Genomic DNA, 22,542 nt, shown 5'->3' on the forward strand with positions numbered 1-22,542 from the left:
AGAAAGACCCCGGCCTGGTGTTGGAATTGAACTCAGGACCTTCTTGCTGTGCGGCAACAGTGCTAACCACCGTGCCACCATGCAACTATAATTAGAATTGCTTAAACTGAAATTTGGAATATTCTTCTTGGGTACAGCGTTCACTATTCAGTGTTTACTATTTCCTTTTCATTTGATACATTTAATGATATAGTTCCATTACAGGTGATTAAACTTGTGTACTGGAGCCTGTACTGACTGGTATGGAAATATGAAAACATACGGACACCACACTGCACATTTAAAACAATAATCTACACCAATACTCCACAAGAACTTAGAGTATGTGTCTAAATTTATCTAAATTTGATCAATTTGCATTCACAGCCTGACTTTTAGCTCTGTCAGACACATCTTTCATCAGTTAACTACAAACAAAATATTATCCAATCACCTCATTACTGGTGTCCTGCCAAACAGCAGGTAAAACATTACTCTAGAATGGCAGAGATCATTTTGAAAACAATGCCCAAAACTAAGCTGAGTTACAAAGTGCTAATAATATAACTACTACTAGCTTGTTTTAGCCTGCTAGCTATGCAAGGTGACTGTCACGTGGTAGCTAGCAGAGAGAGAGACACCAGGCTGCTCTGCTGGATAATTTAACTAAATGTTAAATTTCAAAGAAAACAAATGAAATAGTGTGAAGCTAGTAGCATTTATGTTACAGATAAGCAGTATTTAGTTATTAACACTAAAGTTAATAGAGTGACCATATTTTGATTTCCAAAAAAGAGGACACTTGGCCCAGTCATGAAGAATTTTAATAATACTGTTTGTTTAAAGAAAATGTTAACATATTTAAAAGATGCCTTCTCTGTGCGGTTAGTGAATGGTGAAATAAAAAAATGTCATATAGGCTTTTACAAGTCAACAAGTGCAAAAAAAATAACTTAAAAACCTCTGGAATTAAAAAATGTAGCAGAAATAATGCCTCATCTGTATAAGAAAAATTACCAGTGAGGTATTGTGCAATGGTTTCTGCTGTTTCATTTGGCATTTCTAACCTCTATTAATTTTGTTTGCACGCCACCATTCTTACAGTCAAAGTATGATTGGGAATATTTTTTCTGTTCCATGGTTACTTAAGTCTGAGAAATGCCCCAGTACTGGATTTCATTAGCTTCAAGAGTGACAATAACTTCAGTCTTGGTGCGGGCACTGCTGAACATTTTAGCTGTGTTAAAGTCTGGAAATGCTTTTTTTTTTTTTGCAACACACTAGTGCAATCCATGGATCTGTTGCTATTGTGATGCTTCATAGTATGAAATGCCAGTGCACCTTCTGCTGCAGATACAATAGCATCCTCGTTTTTCCAAGGTGTAACAAAGAACTCAGTCAACTTACTAGATGAATTTTCGCCTCGCGCAGCCTTTTTATGTTTTACTGTGTCCATGTAAGCAACAAGATCTCTGGCACCTTTGTTAGACAAACAAACATATGTGCCAGCTCCGCACACAGTGCACTACGCCTCCCATTTATTCCGACCGGGTTGGTACGAGAGAAATTTCTTTTGCAGTTTGTCTGAAAAGATGCACTTGCGCTTTGGCATCTTTTCAGCCTGCCGCTCCGCGCTCTTTCCCGTCTGTGAGCGGGGAACAACCACTTACAACACAGCAGTTGATGACGTTGCACATATGGGTCCTCTGTAGGCCTATAGGAAAACCCGGACATTTTCATCCATCTTGAAAATCCCCCAGGACGCCCCGGACAGAACGTCAAAAGGGTACATGTCCGGGGAAAAGAGGACGGTTGGTCACCCTAGTTCCCTTTTTTTTCATCTTTTTTCACCCCACAAATGAAAAGTCCTCCAAACTTTAATTGACTGGCATCAGTCATAGGGTTTCACATCATTAACACCACTGGCAATGGGAATGAGTTAAGAGGAACTCCCCTAGGAAGGTCACTGCAGACTTTGCACATTGCCACGCTTGGTAGGTTAAAGTCTATTAGCCCTCTTGGCCCCTCACAGGCCTGGGGAGCCAAGCAGATGCCCACCTTGCCTGCTGGGAAATGACACCTGTTACAGTAAGTCTTTGTTCCTAAGGAGATTTGGTTCAGGTATCAAAGAGATACATGTAAGGCCAGTTCAGCATGGCAACAGTTGTAGTGAGGCTGCTGCCCACAGCTCAGAAACAACAGTGGTTGCCTTTTAGTTTGGCTAACTGTCCAGGGAACATTAACAGGCTTGTTGTGGTGGAGCACACAGCTCAGCTTACTATGTATTGAGATGGAGTTACAATCACAGATAAACTTACAATATGCTGTACATGCTGCGGAATATAAGGGGGGGGAGGGGGGTGTTCAATATAGCATAGTATCACAATATTTTGTATAATGACAAATATTTATATTATATAAATTGCAAATTCAGTTTTATTTATGTTGCACCAGGAGGTCATCTGCACCTGGTCTGTTTTTAGTGAGTTCACAGAGGTGGTTTCAGCATGTTGGACAGAATTTGTAAAAAGATCAGATCAAACATACAGATTTTCTTTTTGTCCCATGTGTCGGAAATGACACATGGGATTTTCAAGGAGTTTCGGAAAAAAATAAAATACTTTTAAGGACACGCAAAATGCAACGGATGTTTAATTTTTGTAATCCAAGAGTGCTTTAACAAGTTACTTTACTCAAAAGATAATGCTGTAATGTAATGATTACTCTTTACTGGCATAAATCTTGTAGAAGAAACACTTTGAAGCACAAAAGTTCGCTGTTACAGTAAGATAGTGGTTGTGCTATTCAGTCCGTTTCGCTTGCTGGCACTCAGCTTCCACTATTCAAGAATGAAAGACATTTTAAAACCATATTTTTTCATCACTGTGAGCTTCACATTATGGCCTGACAATTGACCCATACAATGTGAGATGAGAAATCTGCAGGTTCTGCCCAGGCAGGGAGGCGCATTAAAGTGTGCGGTGAGAGTTAAAGCACAAGAATAATAAAAATCCCATTTCCCCAGTTTTATAATACAAACCCTATTAGCACGAGAGGGCTGGTGACAGTCTTCTAAGATTAGCATTTTGGAGGCAAGTGTGTTTTACATAAATAGACTACTCTGACAGTCCTCTAAATTCTGAGGGATACTGAACCTAGGAAGTCGAACATGTTGTACCAAACAGTTTGGAACAAATACACAAAGCCTTAGACACGTAATGCTCATGTATTCTAATGACATTCATAGATAAGAGGCTTTGTGCAGAAGGAAGTACTGAAATTCACACACGAAGGGGGACATTCTTGCAGTTACCAAGTGGAAAGGAGTTTGTCCGCCTACACACTCAGAAGACCAGGAGATGTGTGTTTGGGCCTGGTTTAGAGGCTGCTGGCTTGCTTTACTGTAGCAGGTGGTGAAGATTTTTCATTTACAAGAAAACACTAAGTGTAGGCAGCAAAGAGGAGGTGCTGTCATCTATGCCTGCATCGAACAAAGCTGTTATAAACTACTTTGTGGCAGCATGAATGATCACTTTGCATGGATGCCACTTATTCTGGCCTCTGTAATATTTCAAAGTTTACTCAGAATAAATCAGAATATTGATTAACCTCAGTTAAGTCTTTCAGACTGTCCTTTTTAGTTAGTATCTAGTGTCAAAACTAGCATATTTAACCGATACAGCAAGCACTTTCTGCATGAACACAGCTGAGTTTCAGAGAGTAGCGCTGCTACCATTCAGGAACAGCAGCGCTCTGGCGACACGTGCTTTCAGCAAAATGAATGCAGAAGTGATGTGCTATATCAATGCCCCACAAAGTTTGAGTCTTTTTCCTGAACATCTGTTCTAGCTCAGAGTTTTCAGCAGGGATCAGTGGATATGGGAGCTTTTCAGTTTCTAATGAAGTTGTTATTTGGTGTTATTTTTAATTACATTAATTTGGTCTCTCTTTAATTTGTTCCTCAATTTCATGATGAAGACTAGAATTCTAGTTTTGTGGTTAGAAAGGTTCTGGTATGCTATGGAAAAATGCTGCTGCGCTTTTCAGTGATTTTTAACTATTATATATAATAGTTGACGTGGATGACTAGGGATGCAATTGCATTGCATTCCTGCCAGAGACTAACAAAATCCAGCAATCGTAAATGAGTCACCCAGCCAGCAGTAACTGAAACAGTTCATTCCAGTCAATTTTCATCAAGCAAAGAATATAATTTAGCCTACAATAATAACGTAACAACACAAAACTTACTCCATGATACACAGAACACTTTCTATTTTACAAAAAAACATGTAACCACACTTCAATAGAAGGCTTCAACATGCTTCCAAATAATGCCTGGTAGCCTTTTTAATTAAAGAAAAAGAAAATCAAGAAAACACTTAGCTGGCAGCCGACAATGTTTGATGAACTACTCAAGTAAGACTCTAAAATTAGTTCCCTTTTTCTGTTTAATGAATAGAGGATCGATTTTGAGTTTACCAACGGATAGAGGAATTGAACAGTATAACAAGAGTTGTAATTGGATTGAGCTTCCCAAATATTTCCAGCTCTACAATCAAGAACATGCTTTGTCCAGGGATGAATATGTCCTCGTTAATCTAAGTATTCTTGCTTAGGAACAATTTGACCTATTTTTTTGTTTTTTTATCACCTCGAGGCTAGTTTATCACTGTTCAATAATGTCTGTCTGTATGAGAGAGATATGTGGATCAGTGTTATTTGGGCCAGTATAAGGTCATCTATTTAGGACTTTTGATTTGATCTCTTTGATGGCAGACAGAGAATACCATGCACATGTGCCAAAAAAAAAAAAAAAGAGGGACTGACAGACACTGAAAGCCATATTGTCATGCAAGACATGAAATGTAGATAAAAATATATAGACTCAGTTTTGGCTCTTGTCATCGTGACCCAGAAAAGTCATGGAGAGCTCAGGGGGGCATTGCCCTGATTTACGTGTCTTTCACATGCAGGACTGATGGAAGGATGAAGTGTGACTAAAAATCAAGGACAGATTATCCCTGCCTTTGTCAGGCAACTGCAGGATCCCACACTAAAGGAGTTCAGCAAATAATAGAGATTATGCAGTGAAGCACTGGTTACCATGATTGGGATTAAGGTGGAGCTTCTAGGGATTTGTAGTTGTTGAGGTGTCCTTCACTGGGTCCCTGACAGACTGCATGGTGGATGTTGTGTAGGTATCTTAAAGTTTGTTTGTTTTTTTACTGTTCCATATAATTCAGCAGCATTACCATGTACATATATTAATACATTGATCCTTGCAAATGTGCTTCATGCAAATAAGGCGGCACTAAAAAAAGATGACACAGACTTCTTTTATGTGCAGCAATGGTTTGTATATACACTGAACTGAACATTGATGCTGAGTAATGTTTGATGATGGCCCAAGCTTGTTCAGTTCCCCGAATGTGATGCGCCTCGGTGGCTCTGGTCATTATACTCAGAACGAGCATCCTTTAGAAGCACTTTTAATGACAGGCGTGCTGCAATAAACTGCTGCGGTTAGACATTAAATGATGAAATTATGTTCACATGGAGTTGTTATCACCATTGCTTTTCTTACTAAATAATATTATTTACTTGCTAATATGAGTTCTGCATAGCCTTGTTGATAGACAGAGACATACTGATTACATTACCGTCTCACTGTTGTTGTAGCGCCACACTTGTTCGGGGATGAAGAATGAGGAATCTATTCACACGTGGCTGAACGCTGGAACCTCGTTTCCCTCATTCGCCTTCTTGTTTACACTGTGAAAAAGATAAACTATACATTGATATACATTTAAACCTAAAATACTTTCACATTTTTCTTGAAGCACTCTTATAAGATAACACGTGACTTCTTGCTATTTCTGGAGCCTCTACATCCTACTCCAGGCAGTCATTCACCTCACACATTGCAAACAATGACAGATCCTTGCGTTTTGCAGGTCTCTCCCCCTCTCACGCTACAACCCCCGCCCCCTCCCAACATCTTATACCCCACTCCCACCACTTCCCCTTGGGCAATAAGAGCCGAGATGGAAGGAAAGATGGATGATGTTATTTTGAACTGTGACATGTCTCCATGCAAGTCATTCCATTATTATTCATAAATAATTGGCCAGCACCGTCTGTAGAAGCTATTTATAGAGCTGATTGCTGTTTTGATAAGGAGTGCAAACTCTTAGAGCGTGCTCTTGTTTATACAGCAGAAGGTTCAGTTTTCATAAAACTCTTGACTTCTTGCTGATTTTCGTTTGCCCACAAACACCGGTCAGATATTACAGCCGGAGTAAATGTCTAAGGTATTGATTCTAACTCTGTCAACTCACCTCTTCATGCTGAAGTCTTGCGAACAGTTTTAGACGCTTAGATGCATTTAATTCTCTTTTACCGGCAGCTAGAGATATTAACTCCATCCCTCTTCTAAAGATCTATCTTCCACTTAAATTGAAAATCAATAGAGACTGATGATGCCGGTCAGTTATGCTGTATTAAATAGTGCCACAAATCTTGCTCAGACAAATAGCTTGCACACACATGAACCGCTACTCATTTGTTCACTCGGACTGCAAGATTACAAAATTAGTTGCATCAGTGGACGTACGCATATCTGGAGGTACCGGTATAACTAGACATGCGTGTGCCCTTGAATGATGATCTTAACAAAGAAAACCAAGAAGAGAAGATCTACATGTAAGCAGTGAGGAAAAAATGAGAAACTAATCTGTTTGGGAACAAAGGAGTGGATTATTTAACCTTCATTAGGATAAGCCCAGAGCCTTATGATGGATATTACACTTGAGCATTAGGATAGATGAAAAAGCCTTGCCCAGACAAGTTATGCACACATAATAAGTGCAGACTTAATAAATGTCTGTTAAAAAGATGGATTCTAAAACAGTAATTGCAAATGAAAAAGAGCCGTGATTTTTTTTCTTTGTTTTTTGGCATTTTTTGAGAAAGCACTTGGAGTTAATGCTCCTTCCACATGTGTGCGGAATTAAGAAGAATCAAGTGCAGCTAGCGATGGAAGGATTTCACATTCATCAACTATCCCATTTTAGAAAATCAGGATTTTCAGGGATAACACGTTGAACTAAAAAACCAAATACAACAACATTACGTGTTTGGCTTGAGCTTATCTACCTGAGAATAAGGAATTTGATTTGAAACACAAGTCGGAGCATTGCACGTGCTGTAGCAAAGCAGACCCCGATGCAGCGCCTCATAAAGCGCTCCATCTGCACCGCAGCGTGACAGCATGAGAACATGGCTGGAATGCAGGATGACAAGGCTGTGTGGTAGAAACAGTTGACTGTCATTAGTATGCAGCACAGACCCATCTTGTCTAGCTGGACCTTTGCAGAAACTCTCTCCCCCTGAACAGGAGATAAATTGTCTGTAGTGAATTGAGCAGCTGAGGCAAATCTGTGCTCTTTTCTACACAAGAAACGATTTCTCTTGTTTGGAGCCGCTCCACATACAGCAATCACAATGGACCAACTACAGAAGTTGTATGAAGAAAAGGGTCAAAGTTTAACTTCCCTTTAATGCTGCCATGAGAAAGAGAAGCTGGGAGACAGATAGGGAACCTTATTAAGACCTGCTCTCCAGAGGCTTAGTTCTCAACTCCTGAGTGAGTTTTATCTGAGAATCCCTTCAAGCATGACCACAGTAATGAACCTATTAGCCATGAAATTGACTTTTCTGATAAATAGGGAACAGATGAGAGTTTAGAGGACCAATTCCGCATTACAACCCTTTTGTTTGCAATTCGTAATTACATTTTGGCTTTAGTCTCTTTTTTTTTTAGACAAATTGATTTGCATTTGTGCACATGAGTTTTTTGCCATCCCTTTTTGCTTTAGGCATTTCCTGTTTAGTTGCCACTGCATGTCATGGTCCTGCGTTTTGGAGGCACTGTTTTGATTTTTATATCCTTGGTTTCATTTTTGTCATTTGCATTTACCCCTTTGTGTGTTTCACTTTAATCTAGCTTCTCCTGTGTGGTTTTTTTTCTTACATTGTGTTGTCAAGTCTTCGTCTCTGTGTCAGGTGTTCCCATTTTATTTTGACAGTCGTTGCATTTAGTTTTACTTCCCTTGTCTTGTTGTCCTTGATTAGTTTCAGCTTACGTTACTGTTCCCTGTGTTATCTTGTGTATGTTTTGTCTGAGTCTCCTCTTGTCGCACCATCCACATTGCTATTTCCCTTGCTCTGCTTTCTCTGAGCTTCCTATTCTGGATGTTTGAATTATTTGTTATCTTTTGGATTTTGGACATGTAAAGTATTATAAAATAGCATTTTTGAAGTAACAAGGTAAGCCTGTTAGCCTAAAACCCAGTGTCATGGTTGTGAAAGCAGGACCCAAATGCAGGACTTCCTGTGCAGAGAACAGTGCATTTATTTAGAGTGAATAAAATGACAACAAGCACAAAGATCCTCTGTGAGTGTTTCTCTTTTCGTGCGCTCGCTCCCTGCTTCCATGCTGTGACTTCTCCAGTGTTCGTGGTGAACTTCTTTTCCCTTCGGTGTCTTAGTACAAAGTGCTCCCTTTCCTCCGCTTGTTTCCGCAACACTCTGGAAAATAAACACAAGCTGCCGTTAACGCACGTAATCCACTCCACTAGAACACTATCACACACTAGCTGGGGACTGACTGTTTTCTCGCAACAATCCAACGTCGACTGAAGCTCAGCTCCGCTCTTAAGTAGCTCTTCAGATGAGGCTGATCAGCAACAGGTGAGTGTCATTAACTTTCAGGTGTGTCTGGCTTAAGGGCAGGAAACTCTGCGGGCCCGACGTCTCCGGAAAACCGCTGTACACACACACACCAACTCACACAAGTGGAAACGACAGGTCACCCAGCGGGCACTACGGACCATGACAGAGGGTATCTCAGCATAGTTTATAATGTGTTCTTAGAAAAAACTGAGGAAATTAGACAAGTGGAGGACAAAAGAAAAAGCGTCAGGCCTAAAATGAGGTTCGCAGGTTTTATGGAGTAATGAATCCAAATGTAAAATTCTTAGGTTGAAACTGATATCAATATGTATGGAGGAAGTTTGGTGAAAAGCACAACACTAAGTTTCTGCAGCCATGTATGAAACACGGCAGAGGCTCAGCCATGCTTTGCAGCAGGATTTCAGCAACTTTGGGGATCTTGTCAAAACTGATGTAATTATTAACACAGAAAAGATGTGGAAAGCATCTTTGCAATAGCTGGATAGAAAAACACACAGTGGTTTGACCTCACCAGAGCCTGGATCGAAAATTACTGAAACAGTGTGGGTTCACAGAGACACATGACAGAGAATGGCACAAAAAGCATCCAACATCTAAAGAAGAGCTTTGAATGACCTTCAAAAAGCCTGGAGAACTATTCCTGAAGACAAGAAAGCTGCCTAAGAGAATTCAGGCTGTGTTGAATATTAAAGGTGGTCATATCTGATACTGACTTTCAAGCTCTTTAATTGTGCAGTTTCTGTTCCTGCTTTAATAGCATGTAAGGAATGCATAACTACATTTGGTACAAGGACGTTACACGTGGAGGTTGTTGGTACTGGCACTGCTTGACTGAATTAGAACGTATCCACTGGGAATAACTCCAATAAAGAGACAACTGTTTAATCTTTTCCTCCAGTTAATTTGAGCAAGACATCATTTTAACGAGAGTAATGTTTCTCAGAGCCACATATTTATTAGTTGTAGTTCCACAGCTGTTATTCCTGTCACAGATACCAAAAGAACATTTGAAGTTAAACATAACATATAGTGAAGTAGTAGTAGTACACATTCAGCAGCAAAGACAGCTTCCTGAGGTATGTTGCCCTTCAGTTCTGTTTTCCTTTTGCCTCCTCCTCATTTCTCCACGCTCCCATCTTACATTTGATTTAACCGATCAAATAAACACAGCTGACCATCAAAATGAAATGATTTATGACCACCCTTACAATTGTCCATGGGGTAATCTGTAGTGCTATTTGGCTATTGAGTTTCCAGGCAATCAGCCACACACATAAACAAATTTGCCAGTGCAGATGAATATATCGCTGATAAGCTCAAGCAAAATGCATCCCAAATAAAACTGGCAATTCCAAGTGGCTCATTGTCATATGCTCTCCAATTATCACAGACTTTTCTGGGGTTTTGGTGACAGTCATGTACAGACAGTCTGCCTTTGTCCTCGGGGGGCAGAGGAATGAATAAATAAAATCTGAAGAAAGCAAAAAATATTTCCTTAAATGGAGTTTATGCAAAAAATAAATATTATACCTTCATCTTGGCATGGCAGTTTCCTACCCCGGGGTTTTTAAGCATGATGCTGTTCAGGGTTCAATCAGCCTTCATATTTTTTCTTAATACCAGTACTTAGACTGCTAAATTTATTATAATATGTTGTCATATTATTGTTTATAAAAGTGAGACTTTGTGCTTTTTATTTTGGGTATCATTTTTATAAATAAAAGACCGAGTAATGTAGTGTAACAGGCTGCCTGAAGGAGAGATTTGAACGAGTGCTGATAAACAGGGCTAAGAGTCTGACATGTATCAACCCAAAAACAGGTGTCAGTCAACATGAGATAAAGTCTGAAAGGTTTTGGATAAAAATACAAATACTAATAACATGACATTCAATCTAGTATTATGTCAAAATCAGCTTGACAAACACAGTTGTCTGTAGATTCTTAGAGTGCCTCTCATACTTGCAGTATTTTGACCACATTCTTGTCATCACTGTGGAGAAGCAGTCAGGGTTTTTTTTTCTGAAGCAGGTGTTTTGGGGATTTCACTGGAAAGGAGCAGAATACCAATGAACTTAAACTGTTGCTGGTGTGAAAAGACCATCAGACCATCTCAATATATCCCATTGTGGTGAGTGTCAGACCCTTGTTGATTGATTGTAGTTCTGCTTTGCACCCCTCTGCTCAGAGCTCAACTTTGCAATGACAGAAAGGACACATAGATGAATAATGCATGCCTTTATCAACCCATCTTGCAGGCGCAATGCAAGGAGAGAAAGCGATGGATAGATAGTGGGACAGATGGACTTGGAAAGTGAAAGAAAGACATGAAATTATGAGTCACGCCATCTCGCATAAAGTGTCAAACATGACATGGGAAATAAATAATTAAAACCACTATCTTTCATTTAGATAGCTTCACTAATTTCAGATAACTCTTTTCAGTAATTTAATATATGGCTTTGAGATGGCTTGTCCGCTCAATACCTAGTCTAATTAAAGGTCAGTTTCTTTGAGGTCTCACTGTTGCTCTCTAAATTTACTAATTATAGGCATGAACTATGCCATTTGCTCTGCTAGACAGAAGACTAAATTACTCAGCACCTGCCACAAAGCAATATTACTTATTAGAACAAACTCATCAGTGACTTGAAATATAAGGTAATCCAGATGGAGGACAGATGCTTTACTCTGCACAAGAACTTTTACCCATATACTGACTAGAAAACCAAAAATACACACTGGAGCACAAGCCTGTTTCCTTCTGCTGCACATTAATAGACAATAGGAAGATTCAGAGATATTGATATCATTATCATTTCCTTGTGTAAAACTTAGGTTGACTACATTCCTTTATTTCACCGGTGTTATTTGTTTAAAGTATGGAAAAACTCAACAAAGGCATCATATTCATTTTTTTTTAAATATGGATAAATAGAAAATCTCCCTCTCACTCCCTGGGGGTTGGTATGTGTGTCATCAACTCTGGACAGTGAGCTCTGATGTTGCTCTTTCAGGTTAAAGGTTACAGCTCCCAATGCTCCTATTATCACTGGGACAGCTTAGGACTTTGCCTTTCACATCTGGTCCAGTTGTTCCCTCAGCCACTGATGTTGGTAATGGTGCTGTCTGCTGGGATTGCCACATCTATCACAACTGCAGCTTTTCCACTACTATGGTTGGTTGGCCAGCAGCTGTTTGTCTGTGTGGGATTCGACGTCCCACAGGACTTTACCCTGTTGTTGTCAATCCCCTTTGGTGGCATCTCCCATTAGGAGTTGGGGACTTCTATGTGGCATACACACACACACACACACACACACATGTCCATCTGTCCTACTATCTATCCATCGCCTTCTCTCCTAGCATTGTGCTATATATCGATCAGGACTGTCCGGCCTTCAGTTAGCCATTCCGGGTGTCTCTCATCAATTAGCAGCTGGTTCATTTGTGCTGCCAAATGCTCATGGAGAGTAGTCAGCTTCTTCAGCCAGTTGGCATCAATCATGTCAGGGCCTGGCGTTGTCCAACTTTCATACTGGAGACTCTTTGTTGACGTTTGATGTCTGTCACTGTGATAGTCACTGGATCTTGTTCAGTGAGGTTGCTGTGATCTACTCTTAGATCCATTAGCCACTGAGCATTGCTGTTATAGGTTTCATCCTTCTCTCAGATGCTCTTGTAGTATTGCTACGTCTCCAAGGCCTCAGGTATGGGCAGCTGGTTGTACTGCCCAGGCACGCCTTTGTTCATCGCATAGTCTCCTTGTTCATGGAGGATACCGCTCCTTGTGGCTGTTCAGCTTGTAGCCAAGATTCTCCGTGATCACTGCAAAGAAGAATGACAAAAACTGGCCAAGCTTGTAACATCTTACTCAAAAAGACATGAGGTTGTAATTGTTGCCAAAGGTGCTTGAACAAAGTATTGAGCAAAGACTGTGAATAGTTATGTGCATGTTATAGTTTTGTTTTTTATTTTTTATAAAGTAAGAATTTCAACCAAGCTTTTTTCACTTTGTCATCATGGGGTTTCTATTGTGTGTAGAATTCTGAGGTGAAAAATGAACTGAATCCATTTTGGAATAAGGCTGTAAAACGACAAAATGTGGAGTGAGGGAAGCACTGTGAATACTTTCATGCACTGAACAAAATAATCACAAAATATTAGGCACCAAAAAGCATTAAACCACTCGATAGCATATAGTGCTTCTAAGTGGGGTATTTTTACATTCACTGGCCTGATGAATTAATCATCATAACACTATCGTCATGCTCATCTTCACCCTCGCAAATGACCATCAATATTATGTAGCAGAAAATGGTATTAAAAAGACTGTGTTTTCCTCTCTATTTGTGCTGCCATGTACACATTTAAAGAGCTCTGAGCCCCCCTTTCCGTCCCACCTATTTTACTCTTAAGGTGTCTGGAAGTTCTCTGTCCTTTCCTAGCATGTGAGCTCACATACAGAATGGGGTTGAACAGGGACTGAGAAGAATGAGTGTGTAGTATAGGACCTGATGGAAGTGAGAAAGGGTGACTTGTTGGAGCTGCACATTATGCTAATCTATGAAAAGCCTTGCTCCTGCTCCTCACCTGAAACAAGTACTATCTTTACTGAAGCCAAAAGCTCTTTCAGTCCAAACATTTTACATCTTTCACCAAATAACGTTCCATTGATCTTTTTCATGTCTTTTGTCCAAACAAATGGTTTTATGTGCCACTATGACTACAAATGCATTTTGGAGTTTGAGAGAGTTCCAGTAGTTCTTCATGTCCATCATTTATAAGTCCTAAATGGTTGACAAAAGCATATGATCACCAGTTGTCACATGATACATCTGCAAATGTTGTAATTTTTTAATGACGTATTCTCAGTTCTGAAAGTGAATGTTATCCTTCCGTAGTCCAGGACCTAACCAGTGTTACACAATGATTATCAAAGCTGCCAGCAGATAATTTTAGTTCCATTCTGTTTTTGTTGGCTTTGCTGTATAGTTCATATGGTCCTCCATGAGGATTTGCCTAATTAATACCCCATACTCTGTCATCAGAAAAACTGCACAATCAAGGGAATCAATGGAGCATTGCCACAGATTCAGGAATCTTTCCACTTTCGTACCGAAGCATCACAGATGCACCGTCACATGAGGGTGTTTAAGAGAAAGGCCTTTTTCAAGATAACATCCAAAAGAATTCTAATTTGAATATTCTGCCTTCAGTTCTTATATAATCTAGCACAGCAAGCGCAGTAAAAACTTTTAATGTAGTTCCCTCTCTTTTCATTTTGGACGAAATGTGCAGTTGTGTGTGGGAGCATGCCACGACTGGAGTGGTGAATCTTTATCATGTCCGTACCTGCCAGTCTATTTTATACTCAAAGGTCTTATCTGACCTCCGGCACAGAGCTCGCTCATAAGCTGCACAGAAAACCCTGCAGTCATTGGCTGTTTTGGGTTTTGGTTACTCTGGCAGATATGACAGCATCAATTATTTTCCACAATACAAAAAAAAGGACACATGCATCCAAAGTGTTTACATACTTTAAAAAATTGTCACATGTTGGGTTTTTTTTATATCTATTGTACCTGAGCTTGAAATGCATTTTTAACGTGTTTCATGCCCACGGTGTTTTTCTGTGTATTTGCTTTTTGTGTGTTTTTTCCTGGACTCAGAGACAGACTTTTTTCTTTTTTGCAAATGGCATAGAGCTCGTGTTGTTCATTTTAAAGCACTTTCCTAACCAACCAGCCTCGTGCTCCCTTCATTCCCACCATCCTCTGCCACCTGCAAATTCGTACCATTTTCATTTCCATGCTTTTAATGCTGGTCTCAAGCGGTCTGCTTCCACATACCTCTGTGCTAGCATCACTGCTACTAGCAGTGCTTTTAGTACTTGTTATGCTGCTACTATTTATATCATGCTGTTTGGCCATTGTGAAGCCAAAATGTGAAAAATAAAACAAAGTTTGTTTCAATTATTTACTTATTTTTGCAGTGATAAGACCTTTGTACACTTGGTACACTGGCAAACATCTTGATCTCATCTGGAGTGCTTTTTTTTTTATCACTGTTTAAGTCACTACATGCTAACCCCTCACTGGCTCCTGTTTCATCCACAGTCAGTCAAACGTATCCATCTCAGGCTATCACACAATACTCCATCACTTCTTTTATTGCCAAGAAGACCTACAGAGCTACATTTAGGTCAACTAAAGCTACGGCTTTTGTTTGGTGTCCTCGCTGTTTAAGTGTTGCATTTCTTTTCAGATAAATCACCCACAAAGCATTCCCACAGCATCAGACCACCTCCTCCATGCTTCACAATGGGAATCGCACATGCACATCTATTTCTCAGTATTCACAAATACTTGAACCAAAACCAATCAGACCTAATCACATATTTTCTTTGGTCTAATGCCCATTCTTTGTTTCTTAATGCAAGCACTTCTCTGCTTCTTATCAGTCTCCCCCAGGAATTCAACCATGAAGGTCAGATTGATGCAGGCTTCTGTAAATAGTTGATATTTAGATGTGTGTATAGCAGTGATGTGGGCATCAGTCTGAGGTGCTATTTTGCCATACTGATTTCTGGATTTCTCATTGTTAATAAAATTATCCTCCCCGTCATTTGTAACTGTTTTCTGGAGTTGGTCTGATAAGAGCCACTTTCATCAGAACCTTTGATTGGTTTTAGACTGTACTCAAGGGAACTCCGAGTTATTGAAGTTTTACACATTGACTGAAAATATCTTAATTGACGTTGTTTCTGCATCTCATTATATGGATGACTGCAAGAGTCAAAGGGTTGTTTGTTTCACACTGACACTTCTGATGTCTCAGACACATTAAAAAGTCGTAAAATTGCATTGCACCACATAACTTTGGACAAGGCCCATTTGTTAATTAAAAACCATTTCAAGTTACAGTCCCATGTGTGTGTTTGGAATGTCTCTAATGGCAAGAAGAAAATCAGTGACCACTTTTGTTTCTTTAGTTCTGTATTACAGAAAACCCCTTAAATAAGAAGGTGTGTCCAGTGCGTTGCAGTATATCTATATCTGCTTTCAGTATAAACTTTTTGTGAGGGTTTTTGGTTTAGTATGGTGAGCTAAACAATTAATTTCCACCTGAAACATTTTGACAGTGCATCAGTTGTGACTAGTGTAGCATGCTAGCAGGTAAAATTTTGAAAGCATGTTAAAAGCATGACAAAAGCAGGTTAACTCGCACTGCACATTTTTAACAGTCTTTTTAAAGACAGATTTTGTGACTTCTATGCTCGCACTGTGCAAACGAATCAATGGACAACCATGTGAAGCACTCGCTGGATATAATCACAGAAGCCCAGGTCTTTTCTGTCCTGTGACATATCCAATAAAGTCTTTTCAGCCACAACAGCTCAGTTCTCATCACTGACCGAAAAAGAGTAGGGCAATTTTTCTGCGGTTTCATACTTGCCTTTAATGGTTCATTTCATTCTGAATATACTGCACTTGTCTTAATGGATTTTTTAAATTTATTTTAGACTTGAGAGTAAATGGGTAGGAGTCCTTGCTTATTGTTATTTGTTTTGTTTTTTTAATCTTGTTATTCTTATTCATTTTTATACCAAAACTATCTTTTAACTCACTTCTATAGGAACTCTCTGCTCATTTGTATTCCAGCCTTAAAGAAGAAAAGAAGGGAGGGGTGCGTGGGGAGTGGTTAATGCATAAAAAATTAACCTTTTAGTTTAAATCCAGTTCTTTTTCAGGTTCCTCACAGACAAAAGGGAACGTGGGTGAGTGTGTGAGTGAGTGTCCAAAACATTTGCACAGCCATGGGTGGATGGAAAACATTCAAGCTATGATCAGCTCTTAATCCATCACCACTGTGGTTGTATTTTTGCTCTTTTGCACAGTTTCACAGAAGGTTTAAAAAGTACTTACATATTTAAGAACAGAGAGATAAATGTAAGATGTACTTCTGCATGTATATAAAAATGAAGACGTGTTGGTATTTCAATCGAAAACTGCGGGAGGCATCACAAACCACAATCTTAATGTATGTAGTGCATGTTCATAAATATCATAGGATATACAGACAGCCCACCCACTCACATATGCGGTAGCTGTAAATTGGTGGGAATCCAACGGCAGAGCCAGATTAACTCTCCTTGTAATACAGAACCTCAATATAAGATGAATAAAGAACACAAAGCTAGAAAACCATACATTGGAATCTACTGTTGAATTCCTGCATTTCTGTTGAGCTTTCGGAGTGTTTTACAGTATTTATCTTTCATAATGCGCCGATAAATTGAACTCAGAGTTTGATTATATCCCCAACCTTTTGGAGTTATGACCAGTTTTTAAATGTTACGTGAACCTCTTGGTAAGAATTTCAATTTGTGACTTGAACATTTTTCATTTTGCTAAAACTTTCAAAATATATATGATTATACAGTATATACAAGGCACTGGAAGATTGTGAATGTCTTTTAAATCATTTCTACAGTTTAACCTTTTTTGATTTGAGATTATTTAGACTCATTTTTAGAGTTTATATGTTTTAAGAAAAGAAAACAGTTTGCAAATGCAGGATGTATTTTTCTCTAGTCGCAACATACTTTACCAGCATTATATTGAACTATAAATCCTTCTGTAGAGCCTAAATGTACTGTAAACGTGCATTTAGCAGAAAAATAATGAAAATATCAAAAGACAATGACTTTTCATCCAGCAATTGTTGCCAGTTGCAGAGAAATATTTGAATATGACCCAGTTTTAGGAGATTACTTGCGTTTTGCTGACGTCAGTGTCTAAAACGCTGGAGGCCTGAGAGCTTCTGCATGAAAGAAAGACGTCTTAAAATTTTAGGAACCCTATGCAGGAAGGAGGGCTGTGGGAAAACCTTGTTTGAAGTTTCAAACCGGCTCAACCTCAAGAGCATAATAAATTTAGAACTACTAATTTCACTAGACTCTAAGCCTTAGTGTTGCATTTAAAAATCTCTGCGTCTCTGATAGAGAATTGTTAGGTTGCTGTGTTACTTGGAGTCTGCATCCTGCAACTGACTGCTTCATTGCTTACCTGGAGTTTTGTATGAGGTGTGTAATAACAAAACAATCGGGCCCATCAACATGCTCAAAACCATTTTATACTAGTAAAACCTTGTTAATAGACCTTACCTTCTAAATAAGCTGTCAGGACCTTTAAGAAACACAGCCAGCTCACTCCGTAATTAAACTGCGCTGTTATTTGTCCTGTTTTGTGCATAATTCTCATTGTCCAGATTTGGCTCAGAGATAACTGCAGATAACAGATTCCAGAAGTGAGTTTTGTGTTTGTAGGAAGATGTGGGTGGGCACCTCTATCAGAGTCCATGTAGATAGGAGTGCAAAGCTAAATAAGTAAAGCACTCTCTCAGAAATGCTAATCTGTTTAGTAGGCTCGCTGTTAGATTTCCTGTAGCATAGTACACAATTAAAGTGATTGTATTGATTCTACATTTCCACTGCTGATAAAAAACTAAGATAAGTCATTACTGTGGTCATGGCATATCCTCTTCTGATTTTAATAATGTGCTTTTTCAGCCTCTATTACATTCTCTCAAAACTGCCTCCTGTCCTTGTGAAGCATGATGCTGCTTGATGGATTTCATGGCGTTTTCTTGGCCTTGTGCATTGAATCCTCCCCCTTCTGCATTCCCCTGTGGCAGCAATTAGCCCTCAGTTTGTCAGAGGCTAATGGCTTTCTAACCGAGTCTCCGCAGGTAGTTTACCTGTTTGTGGAGGTTAAACGGAAACAATGCGGGCAGGACAAAGATCTTCCCCCCCCCCCCCCCCCCCCCCTCTTCATCATTTTATGGCAAACAGCAGGAAACAGTGTCCTCAATATATAAGTGTCATCCTTCCTGTCTCTCAGATTGTCACCCAACTGCTCTTCATCCAGTTTGCTGCAGTATCGTGCTGTTCAGCTTTGACTTGTACTTGACTCCTTTAGTCTCCAGTAAACCTCAAAATTCAACCTTACACCAAATGTATGCCTATGTTAACACATTTAAAATTTACAGTACGCTTTCACATCAAAAAGTTAATTGACAGCATGACATTTTTTTTATTTGTTTTACAGGTTTTTTGATAAATTGGAAAATTTCACCTTGCAAAACTATTCCAGTGCACCACCATGCATCCTTCTTCTCATTCCTCCGCACCACATATATCTTTGCACCCTGCATTTTACCTAGCCCCTACTCAGCTTCAATCTTCTTTCCAATATCCCTCTCCTATGGTACATTTTCCATTTTCTATTATCATTCTCACACAGGGCTGTCTCTTTTCTTTAGATCCACAGTTGCCCATCTGTGTGCCTTTTTTCAAAAGCTTTTCTTTTTCTGCCTGGACTGAAGGACACCATCAACATCTCTAATATCACTTGCTGTATTTTTAAAAAATGATTCTTGCATTCCTGTTCCCCAATTATTTGCTAGCTATGGGACAAACCTAAAATAAAAGTATCATCTCTCTCACCTTCATCCAAATGAGCACCTCTTCGTATTGATTGAGTACTAAGTGCATTAGTGCCTAAACATGGACTCTCGCCCCCAGCCTGGTAAAGCAATAAAAGGCTATTGATCATCCTGCTCATCTGACATCTGCCTTTTTTGTATGTGTGTGTGTGTGTTTGTGTGTGTGAGAGAGTTTCAGGTCATGCATTGCTGATGGAAGTGTTTGTTACATGTTTTTTTTTACAGAATTTTTTTTTACAGATTGTTTTTTTCTTGCATAGTAGAGACGTGTAGCAATGTAATGGGAAGCTAATCATTTAGCTATGCACAGGTATAAGCCATTATGACAGGAAGAATAGCTTACAGCTGCTGTCCACCTAATTGCACCTGTTGACCTTTCCGAGGCAGTTTGGTGCAAAAACAGGATTGCATTCACAAAAACAGTCCCGTGTAATTATTGTACACTGGGCAAATGAATTTGTCAGAGTAGGTTTGTGGGATTTCGGTATGGATTTTTTTGCTTTGGGCACAACATCTACATACTACTGTCTGAACTAATTGTTAGTGAATGAAATCTCAATCATGCATCCCTCTATTTTCTTCCACTTTTCTGAAGTTGGGTTGCAGTGACAACAGCCTTAAGCAAGGTTTTCTCTCACCATACGGTTCTTGTTAGTGGATCCTGAGGTAATCCCAGTCCAGAAGAGATATAGCTCTACACCAGGTTCTGGGTACACCCCAGGATACCCAGGACCTGGGTGTCCCGAAAGAATCTCTGAATGGATCCACCCAGGAGGCATCCTTGAAGATGCCCAACCCATCTCAGCTGGCTGATCCCAGCCACCCTACAGGGGAATTTCATTTCAGTCACTTGTATTCGCAACTTTAATATTTCAGTTATTACCCAGATCTCATGATCATAGCTGAAGCTTGAGACCTAGATTGGTGAATCGAAAATCGATTCCTGCATTACTGCCTGTACCACACCAACTGACACTTGAATGCTTCATTCCGGCATGGACGTGCATGAAAAGGTAAGGTTAATGTTAATGTGCATCATGGGACTGTAATTGTGATAATAGATACTATTTTGCTAAAAGTGTCAGCAATTACATGGAGGGAAATTTCTGAGTGCGAATAAATCAGACATCACTTACATTAGCAATCATTGCCGAGCTATCTCAAAAGTAAATTAGGTACATATTTACCCAGCAGCCAACTATGATGATGACAAGCTTCATAACTATATTTCTATTAGGATATATTTGTCAGAAAGCCCAGTCTGTGTTGTGCTGCATGTAATTTATGGATTTACTTTCATATATAACATATCTATATATTGTAAGTACTGGATTCATTGTCAGTCTTAAATAACTGATTATCAAGTTCATATTAAAAAGTGAAAACATTTTTTACTGCAGTCAGCTTACATTCCCATTCCCACTTCATCATTAGCTCATGTGGGAATCATCATTAGGTATGCCAGATAAAAGGAAAAAGTATGTGGAGAGAAGTGGGAAAATAAGTCAGTCAGATGGTATCGGTGTGGATTAGTAAAAGACAATAAGTCAGTATGTTGTTATAGGATAATCGTTGCTATATGCATGAAAATTATAGTCCATGTTTGTTGAGGGGGGATGATAATGGAAAACTCCAGACCTCAAACTTAGATTTGGTCCCTCCAAAGCTGACTCCATGCCTTCCCACATGTTCATATTTCATAATAAATGATTTAATATCATGAAAGGTTTCTCTGGGTGTTTTTGTAACCTGTGATGCATCACTCAGTTTCCTTGACCATAGAACAAGGTGTTACCTCTGGGTAGTGAATAAGAAGGCAACGTGCAATCATAGAATTTCGTAAATATCACTTGCTGTACATTTAATTGAACTTTGATCAATCTTCCCTTCAAGGAAACCCCATAGCTCACTTTCGCTCGTACAGTAAAGCACAAACTTGTTTAAATAGCAAAGATTCTGTGTTCAACTCAGCTAACATTCATGTGTAGGGTCATCACTGATGACAGTTCCCAGTGTCCAAGTCCAAAGGCTGTGCATCAGGTGAGAAGCAGAATCAGGAGCATTTTATCAACATGTGCAGCTGACACAAGATCAAATGCAAATACTGTGCAATGATATCATGGGTATGCTAATCAGCACTGTTAAGCTGTGTGTCATGGGTTAAACATGCCTGTGACATTTGAGTGCCTCATAGAAAATACAGAGATATACAATATTCAGTTCATTGTCATTCAACCTAAAAATACCACAATCTAAGTTTTGGTCCATCTGCATCAGAAAAAGCTGAACAGCTGTGTTACTATTAAGCAGTGCAACTTCGTAACTTCTGCAAGTTTTCAAATATTTAATCTTCATACAGTTACAGTTGATGTGATCTAAAGTGTGCAATGTTTTGTCATTTTAACCAGAAATGTTTAAGATGTAAAGCTTTGATCGTGCTCCTTTTTTGTGTTCTCATCCTAGCCGGATTCAAAGACAATTATTTATTACACATACAAAATATTCCACTTTTACATTTTTCTGTAGTTGCAGGGTTCCAAGATGGCTGTATGGCTCAAATTTTTATGCTAAATGCTAAACACAGCACAATTCCCATACCACCAATGTATCAGTATCAGATCAGAGCATCAGAATGAGGAGAATAAAACACAGTAAGCCCAGCGAAGCCTGGAGTAGCATTTGTTTGACCCTATCAATCCTAAAAAAAAGGTTTGATCCATGCCAACAACAATCCTTTGGAATAGCTTGGGGCAATAATTCATGGTGCATCATACTCCTTATATTGCTCAGCATGTCCTAAATTATTCTGTACAAATTTCAAGGCATAGAACAAAGTGTTATTTGGGTTCACTTGTGTTCCTGTCCCGTGTTTCTGCTTCTGTGTTGTACACAGTGTCCTCTTGGTGTCACTTCAGAGTTAGGACAGCTGGCACAGGACTATTTGTTTCCCTCTGTAACGTCTTTTAATTATGAATAAAATTAGATCTCACAGGGCCGTAGCTTATATGCAGATCCAATTCACACCAGTTTGTCCTTTGGGCTACTGGTACCCTTTTTGCTACATTGTGCAATATGACGAGCCTGCTCCCCTCTATGAAGAAAGAATTAGCATATCTGAAAAACCCATTGCCTGCACAGGTCTTTGACCATTATGTGCATTTGATAATTTTGTTTCTCTCGAAGTGGCTTTTGAAATAGAATTCACAGATACAACTGTACGCTTCTGTATCTCTTTCCCACTCATTTTGCTCAGAGCAGTGGAGCAGAAAATGGGAGCGTGGTGCATGGGATTGTGTTT

The sequence above is a fragment of the Haplochromis burtoni genome, unplaced genomic scaffold, assembly GCF_018398535.1.
Source record: "Haplochromis burtoni strain Fernald_Lab_line unplaced genomic scaffold, NCSU_Asbu1 Contig_77, whole genome shotgun sequence".
NCBI classification, from domain to species: domain Eukaryota; kingdom Metazoa; phylum Chordata; class Actinopteri; order Cichliformes; family Cichlidae; genus Haplochromis; species Haplochromis burtoni.